General features: G+C 40.7%; 1 pseudogene; it reads left to right on the top strand.

Moving 5' to 3' along the window:
* The first annotated feature begins 836 nt into the window (after positions 1–836).
* LOC147892508 (uncharacterized) lies at positions 837–2570 on the top strand (annotated as a pseudogene).
* Positions 2571–15005: the final 12435 nt, after the last annotated feature.

Here is a 15005-nt window from a genome sequence, read left to right as displayed (position 1 = left end):
TAACATAAAGTTGATTTTTTAAAGTGTTCAAGTGTTTTTTGAGATTGAGAAAGAACTCATAATATTAAAAAAATATGTAAATATGATGTTTGTTTAGAAAATGATCAAGGTATGGGATATGCATGTATTGTATGATCAAAAAATACAGTTGAGTGTGACGATTGCATGTATTGTTTATATGTAGATTCTGTCTATTGTCAAACCAACAAATGGTGAAGATTGGTTTAATATCTTGTGGAGCCTCCCATTTGATGATAAATCATCCATTGTCACATTGGAAAAGTTGTATAACATCTCCATTGCAAAGGTCTCAAAGGAGACACAACTAGCAACCCTCAGAATCTTAGGGTCAGATTCAAATTTGAGAACAAGTTATGGGATGCCAAAAGCTGATAGAGAATTCATAAAGTGGATGGTGAAAGAGGCATGGATGGATCAGTTGCTTTGTGAATCTGAGAGGTTACTCTCTCAGATTTTGGTTGCTAGTCAACAAGCTAGCTTTGTGCTTCCTCAAGATCCTACATTGAGAGAGTATTTTGGGGAGATACAAGTAATGAATAGACTTGAACTTTATGAAGACTTAAAGGATTCAATGACTGTTGCTATAGTTGCAACATGACAAATGGAGATGACGAGGGCATCTCCACGATTGGTATTTAAGTAAGCAATACATATTTTTTCCTTTTCAATTAAAAATCCATCCTTAAGTATTTCACTTTTGTACTAAGACTCTTATTGTATGCATATTCTTGCAATCCTTCAAAGTTGTTGGTAAGATTGAAAAATTGTTGCCCATATGTCGAGTATGGACAAAAATTCAAGACTTAAAATTCTATATGTACTCTCTAAACATGATAGAAAAAGAAGGGAAGCAAGTGCTCTTTAAGTGGGAGAGAAATAACTACCCGTGGTGGCTCAATATGAAAAAAGGATGTTGTATCGAGGAGGAGGTAGAGTTGTACACATAGCATAAAAAGGGAGAGATGGGTTCATCAAGCTCAAATTTAGTCCACGAGGATGATGCAGTTATTGAGATTCAAAAAACACTTGAGAAGATGACTAAAAAGGACAAGGATTCAAGTATGGAACTAAAGAAGGGTGGTAGGCCACCAAAAAATCCTAGTACTAATAATGATAAGCTCTCTTGGTCTTTTTTCAAGCTGTTATTTGTTTGTGTAACATATGTTGTTATCACTTTGTGTCTTTACATATGTGGTGTGGATACAGATGTGCAGGTATTGCAGTCTACACCCATTTTGAAAGGATGTAAAAGGAAAGATAGGTCTATCCACTTTTTGTACATTCCATTGACCTCTCTAACTTTGAATCGAAGTGGCACATGTGATGCTTCACATTGCAAGGTTTGGTGCTATGATTATGTCGAGTTTGGGAAGCAATTGTCTATCTCAAACTTCACACAAGCCTATATAGACATGAAGGAATACTTTGTGGGTCTTGGAGGTGAAAAAAAAACAAGAAATGGTAAGAGTGTTGCTTGGGCTATAGATTTTGTCATTCTTGATCTGCCTACATAGCTAGAAGCTCTTGGAGTAGAGGATTCCACATCTCCATCTTAGAATTTATTGACAGAGGACCATGTACGCTACTCCTTGCTAGTAGTGGCCATAGTTGTTTCAAATTCTGGCTGGATCCTAGTTATGTGTGCTCCTCATGTTCTTCATTTGGTTTAGCATTATGCTAGGATTAGTAGATTGGAGTTTGCATGTCGAATGTACATGCAATTCTTGGATGCATATTGTACAATCAAAGTTGGTGGTATTCATCATAAGGTGAGACAATTGTCTTACAATGACCTGTTGAAAGAATTTATGCTCTTGTATAATGAAATGGGTTGTACTAAGCATAAGTTTAATTCTTTTCTTGTCTTTAGGTGGATGTTGTGGTTTTATGCCTTCTTCATCGGGCTGGTATGTCTTGTGTTTGTAATCCTAGAAATGCTTCTGTGGTTGGTACCAAATTGGGCATTGCTTTTGGAAGTAGTTTGTTTCATCATTATTTACCAACAAGTGAGCAGACTATAAAACATGGAGAGAGTATTCCATGGAGAGGTGCATTGGAGAAGGCTCCATGCATGATGTACTTCTTGGAGTAGTTGTGTCCAATTTCTAGACATGTGGTGGACTTAGGTGCTGGGACTGGTTCTATGCAAAAAGCATGCGTGCATTCTAGGAGAGCATGCTTATCTATTGAGAATGATCCTGACATTTGCAATTCTATATTACAACCATTTTTGGATGGACAGAAAGGAAAGGGAAATGTGTTAAGCAACTATGGGTCTCTAAATGATTCTGAAGATGTGGAAATGGTTGTTAATCTTCCAGATGACTAGTAAGTATGTTACTCTCGTCTTTTATCTTTTTAAACCTATTTGTTGGAGAATATTATTATCAATGAGGCATTGATATTGATTGATCTATTTTAGCTTTTTGCCTTCTTATGCAGGTGCTATGGCTAAGATGATGTGTAATGGCATTGCATTCAATGCCCCCATCAAAGAGAGAAGGCATCATCGCAATATCTATGTGAATGACATCAGTAAAGAAGATTGAGTCTAGTGATTTGACATGAGTTTTTCCCTTCAAGAAATTCATTTTGCTTGTGATGCCCTAGTATTGAACATGCATAACTTTTGTGGTGTCTTGCACCTATTTCATTTGCTAGAGATGTAGTAATCATATTGAAGAACTATTAGTAAATCATGTGAGTACCCATGAATATTAATCTCAATATCACATATTCAATTTTGAGCATGTTGGTTTCATAAAACTTTTTATATTTGCTAGAGATAAGACAATCATGTCATATCTTAGTTAAGGTTTGCATGTCAAAACTATGAGTTGTGTACAAATGATCATCACGGTGAATTGAAGCTTAAAGTATCTCCTTGATGCAAATAATAAATGTTTCGGCGTAGATGCATACAAATTTGCACCCTAAATTCTTCACCATGTGACTTGCAATCATTTCATCGATAAATCACTATCTATCATGATAGTATGAATGATGGATGATATAGGTGGAGGGTGTTGAAATGAAGTGAGAGTGCTCTCAACGGAAGCAAGAACGGAAGAAGGAGAGCGAGAGAGACAATGAGCCACACAAGTTTTGGTGGGTGCAGAACCACCCTAATCTTCTTTTTCATTCATTTATATATGTGTTTGAGTATTGTACATAATCGGGGTTAAGGCATAGTGGCCTTTAACCCCCACAACCTCCCACTTAAAGGACAATGTGCCTTTAAGGGAGAATAACTAGTGAGCATACTATCCAATGCCCATCAATACATGACAATACTCAAACCGCTGACTAGGTAGACTCTTCGTCAGCATATCTACAGGGTTATCATTTGTATGAACCTTGACAAGCTCTATGTGCTTGTCCTCAAGTACCTCCCTGATGAAATGGTACCTGACCTCAATGTGTTTGGTCTTTGCATGAAAGACCGGATTCCGTGCTAGCTGAATAGCACTCATGGAATCACTATGCAATGTCGGTACACCTGTATGAATCCCCAAATCTCCCACTAGCCGATCAAGCCATATAGCCTCCTTGCAACCCTCTGTGTCTGCAACATACTCAGCCTCTGTGGTAGACAAAGCAACGCACTTCTATGCGCGAGACATCCACGACACTGCACCACCTGCAAAGGTGAACACATAACCAGAAGTGGATCTCCTACTATCCACATGCCCTGCATAGTCTGAATCTGTGTACCCAAGTACACGCATGTCTCCTTTACCAAAGCAAATGCACATCTCCTTGGTACCCTTCATGTACCTCATGATGCACTTAACTGCCTCCCAATGCCTCTTTCCTGGATTAGCCATATACCGGCTAACAACTCCCACTACAAATGCAATGTCTGGTCTAGTAGCTATCATAGCATACATAAGACTCCCAACTGTTGATGCATAAGGAACCTTGGCCATCATGGCCCTCTCCTCATCTGATTTGGGACTATCTGTATGACTCAGTTTCACATATGGAGGCAATGGAGTACTCACTACCTTCCCCCCCTCCATATTGAAACGCTGTAATACTTTTGTAACATACTCTTTTTGTGAAAGCCAAAGGAGTTTCCTACTCCGATCACGCGTGATGCACATACCAAGAATATGACCTACAAGTCCCAAATCCTTCATATCAAAGGCCTCATGCAACTTGGCCTTTAATGCATCTAGCTCATAAGTGTTCTTGCTAGCCAATAGCATATCATCCACATATAGTGCCAGGATTATCAGGCTACTATCCTTAGCTCTTTTAGTGTAGAGGCAGTGATCAATTTCACTCCTTCTAAAACCCTGGGACCGAATGAAAGCATCAAACTTCTGATACCATTCTCTAGGTGCTTGCGTAAGACCATAGAGACTCTTCTTCAGTTTGCAAACTAAATGCTCTTTGCCCTTTTCTTCAAAGCCTTCCGGCTGCACCATGTAAATTTCCTCATGCAAATCCCCATGCAAGAAAGCTGTCTTGACATCCATTTGCATAAGCTCCATATCCTCTGATGCCACTAGTCCAAGCATGCATCTAAGTGTGGTCATCTTCACAACCGGAGAGAATATCTCATCAAAGTCCACACCCTTCTCTTGCTTGAACCCTTTAGCAACCAAACGGGCCTTGTACCTAGGCACATCATCACCTGTGACCTTCATTTTGTAGACCCATTTACATGGCAATGCTTTCTTTCCATGTGGCAAAGAAACCAAGTCCCAAGTCTTATTCTTCATAAGTGAACTCATCTCTGATTGCATAGCATACTCCCACTTGCGTTGATCCTCACGCATCATAGCCTCTCTGTAGCAAGAAGGCTCCCCGCATTCATTAGTAAGCATCACATAGTCTACCCCTGGAACAAACCTATCAGGCGGTCTAGACACTCTAGATGATCTTCTCAAGGGCATTTCAGCTTGCTGTCCCATTTGCATATCAGCCACATTTGGCTCATCATTTCCACCAATAGATGATCCATCATCTACCCTTGATTGTATACCTGTGGGAGTACTTGGTGGCACCATTTCTTGCACATTTGGTGCATGGACAGCTTGCTGTCTATCAACATATGCAGGTGGATTCACATCCTGGAAAGTGATTCTCCTCATTTCCACATCCCTCATGGGTGTCTTATGCATCTTCTTCTCATTGAAGACCACATCATGGCTGCGTATGATCTTCTTTGCTTCTGGATCCCAGAGACGATAGCCCATCTCTCCACTTTCACCATAACCCAGAAAGATGCATTTCCTAGACTTAGGATCTAGCTTCTTTCGAAGCTCTTTTGGCACATGTGCATATGCCTCACACCCAAATATACGCAAATGAGAGTAAGAGGGCTTCTTGCCACTCCATGCCTCTTCAGGAATACCACCATCCAAACTCTTACTGGGTGATCTATTGATCACATGCACTGCAGTCTTCATTGCCTCAGCCCAAAAACCACTAGAAAGACTTGCATTGGAAAGCATGCATTGCAACCTTTCTTGAATGGTACGGTTCATCTTTTCTGCAACTGGATTTTGCTCTGGAGTACGAGGGGATGTGAGCTCCCTTTTAATCCCACGTGTATCACAGAAATGTTGAAAGTCATGAGAGAAATACTCTCCGCCATTGTCAGTCCGTAGGCATTTAAGCGTTCTACCTGACTGATTCTCAACCAAGGCCAGCCATTTTTGAAATACCTGGAACACATCACTCTTCCGAGCTATAGCATAAGCCCACACTTTCCTAGTTGCATCATCAATGAATGTCACATAGTATTCAGCCCCGCCTAATGACCGTGTAGGCGTGGGACCACATACGTCTGAATGCACCAAATCAAGCATTTCAAACTCTTTCTTTCCCCTTCTTTTATGGGCTGATTTAGTCTGCTTCCCATAGAGACAGTGCTCACAAAATTCAAAATCAGAGAAACTCAAATGCGGTACATAACCCAAATGGCATAAGAATTTCATTCCATTCTGGCTCATGTGCCCCAACCTGCAATGCCACAAAGAAGTGCTTGGCTGCTCGGTTATTGCAACAACATGATCAAATACCCCTGATACATGTAAGGGATACAAAGTCCCACATTTGGCACCCCTGGCCAAAAGCATAGAGCCCTTCTGAATTTTTCAACTCTGAAAGCCAAAAGTAGTGTGAAAACCAGCATCATCTAGCTGACCCACTGAAATAAGACTCTTGGTCAGGCACATGTCTCACATGTTTCAAAACAAATGTAGACCCATTTGCAAAAGAAAACTTTATGTCACCTGCTCCCACTATGTCACATGCATAGTCATTTCCAAGATGCACACAACCTGTCTTTCCACTATCATAAGTGGAGAACCATTCCCTATGGGGAGTAACATGGAATGAAGCACCAGAATCCAAAATCCAATCCTGGGAATATGCATCATCTGAAGTGGCAAGCAACTCTGCAGATAAACTAGACATGAAGAGAACGTCATTGTCACTATCATGTGTGACTGCATTGATCTCCTCGATCTTCACTTTTCCTTTATCCTCCCTTGGACTCTCTTCCTTTTGATTTGCACCCCAATTTGCATTCTTTTTCTTATCCTTTTGCTCTCTTTTCAGCTTGTAGCAATCCTTTTTCATATGGCCCTTCTTGCCACAATGGTAACACTCAATGTTCCGTGCCCTGGATTTGCTACGAGACTTCCCTCTTTCTTGGGACTTCCCCCTGAACTGTGATTTGCCCCTTTGCACATTTAAGGCTGCATCCTGCTTGTTGCCATCCATAGACTTCCGTCTAATCTCCTCAGCCAACAAGCTACCCACAACATCATCAAATTTCAGTACTCCACCAGGTGCAGAGTTACTGACAGCTGTACGGAAGGTATCCCATGAGGATGGCAATGAACATAAGAGAAATATTGCCTTAGTCTCCGCATCAAAATTCATTTTCTGAGCCTGAAGCTGGATGAAAATAATATTGAATTCATTCAAGTGAGAAGCAATGGAGACCCCTTCCTTCATATGTAGCTCAAACAACCTCTTCATGAGGTAAACTTTATTAGAGGCAGTTTCCTTCTCATAAGTGGCACATAGTTTCTTCCACAAATCTTCCGTAGTCTGCTCATTTACTACTGTGAAATAAACTGACTCTGCAAGATGAAGTCTAATAGTAGACTTTGCTAATGCATCTAACTCATTCCAATCATCCTCAGACATATTTGCAGGCTTAGCTTCAATCCCTGCCAAGGGTTTAATCTGCTTCTTTTGAATAAGCACATCCCTTATTTGTTCTTTCCACAAAGAAAAGTTTGTCCCATCAAACTTTTTAATGTTGAAAAACTCCTTTTCAGACATGGAAGAGGATGCCATGATGCAAATAAAGCAAAATCCCAAATGCTAGTGCCTCAAGAGAGAATCACACCAAATACCAGGTGCACCCAAATGTGTATGCCACAATAGAGTGAAATATCACCAAAACTCAAAGCTCAAAGCATCTGACTCATGTGCATATACTATGCATCCATATGAGCAAATCTGGCCCAAAAGAAAATGCCAATAAGTGCCAAATGACTCAAGCATAAACACCGTCCACTGGCATATGCATCAATTATATCTCATCCAAGAGAGCATAGCACTATCAGTGTATCACCAACAATGTCTCAAAGCTATCCCTCAGCATAAAATAGCATCCATGTGCAAAGCGTCCATAAAAAATAGCATCCCACAAGGCAATTTGGGCCTATCAGCGCATCCAACAAGGACCGCAATGCATCCAAATGGCCTATAAATCATCCACTGCAACCCAATGCATACCATGAATGAGCGCACACTGCTGCAACCAGAGTGATCTGCATAAGGTATGCTCAAGAAATCATAGTCCCACGGTAATGAGCACTACTGAAAATAGAACCTGAGATGCCTCAAAACATGGGCGCCATCGCATAATTGGACTCAGCAAGAAAATCTGCAAATATCTCTTCTCTGCCAGAACTCCAAAATCCCAACCGATGAGTGAGAAATGGGAGTCAATACTTATCCACTGTCATGTGGCATAAATCTAAGGTTTCAAAACCTTAGAATGAAAAATGCATAACAGAGAGACGAAATCGAATACACAGAGATCTATAACTCTGAAAATCCTCCACCGAATCGTGCAAGAACTGATAGGTAGGGGTTTTTGGGCGTCCGGAACGCAATGGGATAGACGGTTTTAGAAACCGTGGTCTCAATCACTGGGTCCAACACACGGACTGAAAAACGTTTTTGGAAACAGAGCTGTTTGTAAACTCCACCGGAGTGCGAATGATGAGCAACACACCTCCTGAATCCACTGGAACTGACAGATCTGCAAATGGTTGCTCCAAAGTTGAGTTCCAACACCCGAGCAAAAAACGCAGAAACTGACACAGTGAGTCAGAAATCCAATGAAATGATCCCAGATTCAAGAATGAAGGTGTTTCCAAGCTCCTGAAGTAATGTGGACACCAAAAGCAAGTAATAGTTGCCTCTACAAGTCAATACCGAGTCTCTGTCATCGAACGGAACAGGGAAAAGCTCAAAAAACGACTTTTTTCTTTCAAACCACTTAACAGGCTCTCAAAACCACTTCGTAAAGCCAAAGTGACTTTTCCAAAGGTTCCTCCAAGGTCTCTGCACACTCGGATGCAAGTAAAGTCACCCACAAAGCTTCCCACAAAGCTTCTCCTTCCTCCCACAAAGCTGCTAAGCTTCAAGCATTCACGCACGCTCAGCTAGATCACCCGGGCTCTGATACCAGTTGAGAGTGCTCTCAACGGAAGCAAGAACGGAAGAAGGAGAGAGAGAGAGACAATGAGCCACACAAGTTTTGGTGGGTGCAGAACCACCCTAATCTTCTTTTTCATTCATTTATATATGTGTTTGAGTATTGTACATAACCGGGGTTAAGGCACAGTGACCTTTAACCCCCACATGAAGTAGACATGAAAAGTAGTTTTTGTGAATAAAGGGATCTTATAAGCCCTAAATACTATTGGAAAGAAATGTAATTAAATGTATGTAGCATCTTTGTGGGGTAGTTTTATGACTAAAGGGTGTGTGATGTTAGCGGCATTTTTGTGGGGTCGAAATGTATATAGTATCTTCTTGGGGTAGTTTCATACGAAATCACAATATAGGCCATGCTCAGAAAAATGTGCTCAAACCAAGATGCTTAGAGAAAAGACGTACCCGGGCTTGGGGAGGGCAAGAAATTGAGTCCATGTAGGGTTGGAAGGTTTGGTCATGGGCATTTCGTGTGTAACAAGATGCCCACCCATCTATAAAAACCTTCCATTCTATTGGCTCAATCAATTGCCCGATGATGGGTGCCTCTGACAGGGTAAATAGCCTGAGTGTTAGAAATATGTTCCTATCCTTATGCCTCAAAACTACACTCATGGTTTAGGCACAATGATCATAGAAAATCTATAAATTATGTAGAATTCAAGTTCACTTGTAAAAAGTATTTTCTCAATTTTGCAAAATTTGAGGTATAAATTTAGATTAAAATGATGCAATTTCTCAAGAAATGTTTTTAAAAAGTTGAAACCCTTTGTTTAGTGATTTGTTTAGAAAAATGTACCCATGAACATTGATAATGTGAACACTGGCAAGGCGATGGTAGGATGCATATGTTTTCAATGTGTACAAACCATATCCTATAAAAAGCAAAGACAAGATTGAGAGAAGATGGTTTGAAGTCCTATGCCCAATGGATGAAGGCATCTATTGTGCAAAGCTTGAGGGCAGATCTTGCCCAAATAGAAGACGTTAAATGTTTGGCAAAAAAGCAATGCGAATGGGCAAGCAAAAGAATAAGAACTAGGAGGAGCATGTGAAGGCGGAGGAAAGACATCTGCAGAAGGACTAAAAGTGGCTTATAGGCACAAGCAATGGTTAACAAGAAACTAAAGAAGAGGGATGAGGCATGGTAGGCAGATGATATTTTGCACATATGAGTCATATTGCTAACTAAAGCATGCAAGGAAGGAATGGAAAATTTTATAGATGGAATTCAAGACTCAGATGAGGGTGGTCCTATGGGAAGGCCAAAAAATCCTTGAAGATCAACTACTTCCATTGTAAGAGCCAAGCATACACCATTCTATTGGCTCAATCAATTGCCCAATGATGGGTGCCTCTCACAGGGTAAATAGCCTAAGTGTTAGAAATATGTTCCTACCCTAAAAAAATATGTTCCTATCCTTATGCCTCAAAACTACACTCATGGTTTAGGCACAATGATCATAGAAAATTTGCAAACTATGTGAAATGTGAATAACAATTCTAACACATTATAGCGACATTTTTCAGAGAGGTTTTTTACTTATATAGGCCTTAAAAGTTAGTTTTTTCCAATGACAAATTTTTTTAAATTTTCATACATGTTTGATCTCATAGAGAATAAAAATATGAGAGCATGTACATCAAGCCTTTGAAGCTCATATATTCATGTCCAAGTTTGAGATGAAAAAAATCAATTAAGAGCATTTATATCAACTGTTTCATCTTGAGCCAAGTCTAAGGCACCAAACAAGTCTATCTCCAACTCTATACTGAGTTGATCTCGTATATCATCATCGTACTCTAGCATCGTACGTTCACCTAAAAGTACTTGATCATCTTCTTCAATAAAGTGTGGTGATTCTTGATGATCGTTGTCTTCTTCCTCAATATCGTGATCTCCATCTTCCTCCCGTGCGATGTTATTATGTGCATCTTCCTCTTGGCTCATATTGTGATCTTCATCTTCTTCGCTAGATTTATCAATTGGATCTAGCATTGGTAGTGGCATCTCCATATCCACATCTCTATCTTCAAAAATTTGCTTACTTTGTGGTGCAACTTGGATCACATACCACCATCTTGGATCAGAACGATCCGAATGAAAAACCACCTATATTGAAGATGGGTACCAAATGTCATCAATTATATCTATGAAATTATGCTCAACTACATGTATCAATGTATCTTTAAAAATGAAAGCTTTGATTAATTAAATCATTAGTATGCACCTGCTCACAATGCTCGAGAAGAACAAGAGTATCACTTTCATCGGTCCAATGTTTGGTGGAGTCTATTGCAAAGAAACCGCTACTATCTTTTCTCACCATCGCATGGGGACCGTTGTAAATAGTTCTAAACCATTTTACATCAAGAATGAAAATACTAAATCGTCTGAAATCAACTTCATAGATGTCGCGTATGGTTCCACAATAATCCAACTGTGAGGAGAGAAGATTGGTATCTGAAGCACTTACTCGGCTATCTTGTGTGAAGTTAGCCATGGCTCCACAATCATACGTGACTCTCTTTGAATCGATGCGTTTCACGTGAAAATGTCGTCCATATGACCATAATGCACTATACTTTTTGTACTGTAAAAGAGCATCATTAAAACAATGAAGATGCATCTATTTTATAGCGTATATTGCCACAAATAATTACTTAATTACGTCAAGAGGTAAGAAACTTACATGCACCATACATCCAGATGATAACTCTCGCTCGTGCTCGTTTATTGTCTCTCCATCATGTTCGGCTTTACGTAGAGCCAGTTGTAGCCAATCAAGTGACATGTGAGTGGGGAGAAGAGCCAGATCTCATGGATATGGTTGCAATTGCCTGTACATTACTTTGAATCTCGTCCTTCCATTTATTCTTTCTGCTTTGGCCACTTCATATCTCTCAATCCACTTTTGCATCTCAGGGCTATTGAGGATACAAAACTTATTGAATTTCTCCGTTTGCTCTTCGCTCATCTTTCTTTCAATCCCTTTTCCTTGGGGAACCTTGCCAACGATGCGATCATCATCCTTGTTATGCCAAGCTTGCGGCATATCGGGATCCATGGATGCAAGAAACTCTGTGATATATACTAATGACTCTTGCACAAGCCATCCCTCTGCCATGCTTGCTTCTGGTCTTGCTCTTTGTCTTACAAATCCCTTTAAAGTTTTCATAAACCGCTTGAGAAAAAACATCCATCGACTATGAACGGTACCTGCAATAGCCACCTCATCAACTATGTGCACAAGCAAGTGGACTTGAGTTGTCATAATGCTCGAGGGAAAGTGCTTCTCAAGCAAGCATACGGCTTCGATGGATTCCACCCTAGCCTTCTCGATGCTTGATATGGAGATATCTTTTTGAGATATCCACCTATTTCACATGTCCATGTAAGATATTTTCATAATCAGTCTATAGATTAATCAGCTTAAATTGAAGAAAATGCAATCAATGCGATTTGATAGTAAGCATACCTCACAATACCACATATCTTGAATATAGCATTTCGAACATCTTCTTGTAAGCACCCTTTTATTGTAATTGGGAGGATGAACTATCAAAGCAACAAAGAATTCATGTCAACAATATAACATAATCATAATTACGCTAGGCATCACGATTATCGGTACACTAATTCTACTTAGAATACCTGTAAGACCTTGTGCCAATCATGGGACTTGAGCCCACTAAGCTTATTGTCCTTTGAAAATGCTCCTTTCAAGCAACGCATGTACCCTGTCGGTGTTTGAAAAGAGGCAATGCCTGCCTTGATCACTGCCTCCTCCCTCGTAGAGAGGATCCATGTTGCTTTCGGGAGGACAACTTTTCCTGAAGCATGCACTTGGGGCCACAAACGAGACATCCTATTCATAGCACGTAAGTCTTCTCGCACTCCTCTCGAGTCTTTTGAACCAACCAAGTGTGCCCAAATAGTAGCCCCCACATTCTTGAAGATATACATGGGATCCAAGAGATGATTGATTTGTAACTGACCCCAATAAGGAAGCTCGTGAAAGATCGATAGCCTCTTCATACCAGGAGGAGGTTCCTCTTCATTCGCCCTCCAAGCTTGAATCCAGTCACTTGCCTTCAAATATGATGGTGGTGGATCAAGCTGACCTCCACGTGCGAGATGGTTGAGCGGAAGGTATCGAGCATGACCTTCATAAACATTTTTCCTCATATATTTGGAGTAGCGTGCAAGTGATTTCAAACTCGGTCCACAAACAGGACAAGCATGGTACCCACTTGTAACAAGTCTTGCACGCATGCATGAATGTGTTAGTATAAGACATGCGTGCGAAAGAGAGTCATAAAAGCATAATCCCTCATTATACATGTAGAGACGCAACCACGTACCTACGCACTCTCCATATCCTGGGTAGTCATGCATGGTCCACATCAAGATACCCCTGACCAAAATATCATTGGTATGTCTAGGAGCTCTGGAAATATCAAAGACCTGCACTCCTCCATAATATCTGTAACTCCTATATCAAAGGTGCCATGTACACGTCCATATTTTTTGCCTTGTACTTTCTTGGCACAAGTAGTGCAAGCATGAGGTGTCCCTTTTTTATTGTTATCCATGGTGGGATATTGTAATTCACCACGACTATGGGCCATGTCGACCAAGATGTCGAGCGTAACTCAAAAGGATTCACACCATCCATGGCGAGCCCAAGATGTAAGTTGCGTGGCTCCCTCACAAAGTCCGGCCACTAATTATCTATATGCTTCCAAGCTACACAATCTGCGGGAATCCCCAATGTGTCATTGTTGGACCGATGAGATGCATGCCATGTCATCAACTCCGCTATGGATTTGCATCGGAACATGTGTGGTATTCCTGCAATGATGGGAAAGTGTCTCAAGACCTTTACCGGTATCCGCTCACCCTGCAAGTCATCTCTATATCATTGTTCTCCACACTTTGGACAACTAGCCAAATCTCCATGCTCACGACGAAAGAGAATACAATCATTACGGCAAGCATGGATGGTATCATAATCCATACCCACCGTTGTTAGCATCTTTTTCGCTTCATCTCTTGATGCGGGCATGGTATTTGGTGCAGGCAACATCTTCTGGAGCAACCTATGACAATTCAAACATACATAGGCTTCGAACAATGATGATTCGGTATACACTTTCGAAATGATGATTCTCAAAACAAACATGATGATTCTCAAAACAAACAATATCCAAATAATGAGTCAAATTAATGCAAGAGCTAACCTCATTAAGGTCGAGACACTTGTATATGACCACCCATACTTTACTTGCAGATTCAAGATTGAGAGACAAGCACGTAGTTTAGACATCCTAGCACCCTCTCGCATTTTGACCTCAAACTCTGACATCATAAGTACATGGGATGTAGTGCCCCTAAAAATAGAATCCATCATGTCGACCATATCCTCGTCATCATCTGAGAGACTATCAAAGTGTGAAGGTATATGCATACCCTCGTTAGCCTCCTCATCCTGTTTTAAGATTTCGTGTAAATATAAGATCTTGTATTTCCTGGTATCCAATAAGACTGTGAACTTAAATAGCTTTGACTTACCGATAGTCCATCAACACGTGCAACACCAATGATGGGTATTGGTTCGGGCTCCTCCCCATACATTCGCAAGTGGCGCATGATAATATGACGTTGATGTCGTACTTCTCGCTTGCAATGAGTGCAATGACAGTATAACCTCTCCATAAGCCACTTTGTGCTCCCGAGCATTGGCGCATCATCGGACGAGCTTCCACTCATCCCTTCCATCTACACTTATAAAATCACAACATAAGTTGGAAGAAAATATATTAATAGTTATAAAATAGCATCTATGAGCTTCCCTTCAACTTAGAACAAAAAGTGTCTTAAAGCGTCACTATATAGCGATGTTTTGCTCTGTTCCGTCACTATATAGCGATGCTTTCAATTAAAAACATCGCTATATAGCGATGGAAAAGCGTCGCTATATAGCGATGTTGTGGGTTAAAATCAAAACCCAATGCTATGCGCGGCGCTTTCTTTAGCACTCTCTAATCTTTTAAGTAAGCAAGGCAATCTCTCCTCCCACCTATTTCCAACGACCACCCACCTATTTCCGACAACCTCCCACTCTATTCTCCACTCCTCACCCTTCTCCTAGCTCTTGTGCTCCCTCTCCACCCTTCTCCCTCTTTTGTTTCTTGAAAGGAAGTTTTTCAAGAGGTGAGTC

This window comes from Dipteris shenzhenensis, chromosome 16 (genome assembly GCF_047967505.1).
Source record: "Dipteris shenzhenensis isolate YYH24624 ecotype China chromosome 16, Dip_SZ_1.0, whole genome shotgun sequence".
In the NCBI taxonomy this organism is placed as follows: domain Eukaryota; kingdom Viridiplantae; phylum Streptophyta; class Polypodiopsida; order Gleicheniales; family Dipteridaceae; genus Dipteris; species Dipteris shenzhenensis.
Note: the sequence above shows the minus strand (reverse complement) of the source record. Positions and strands in the feature narration are given on the sequence as shown.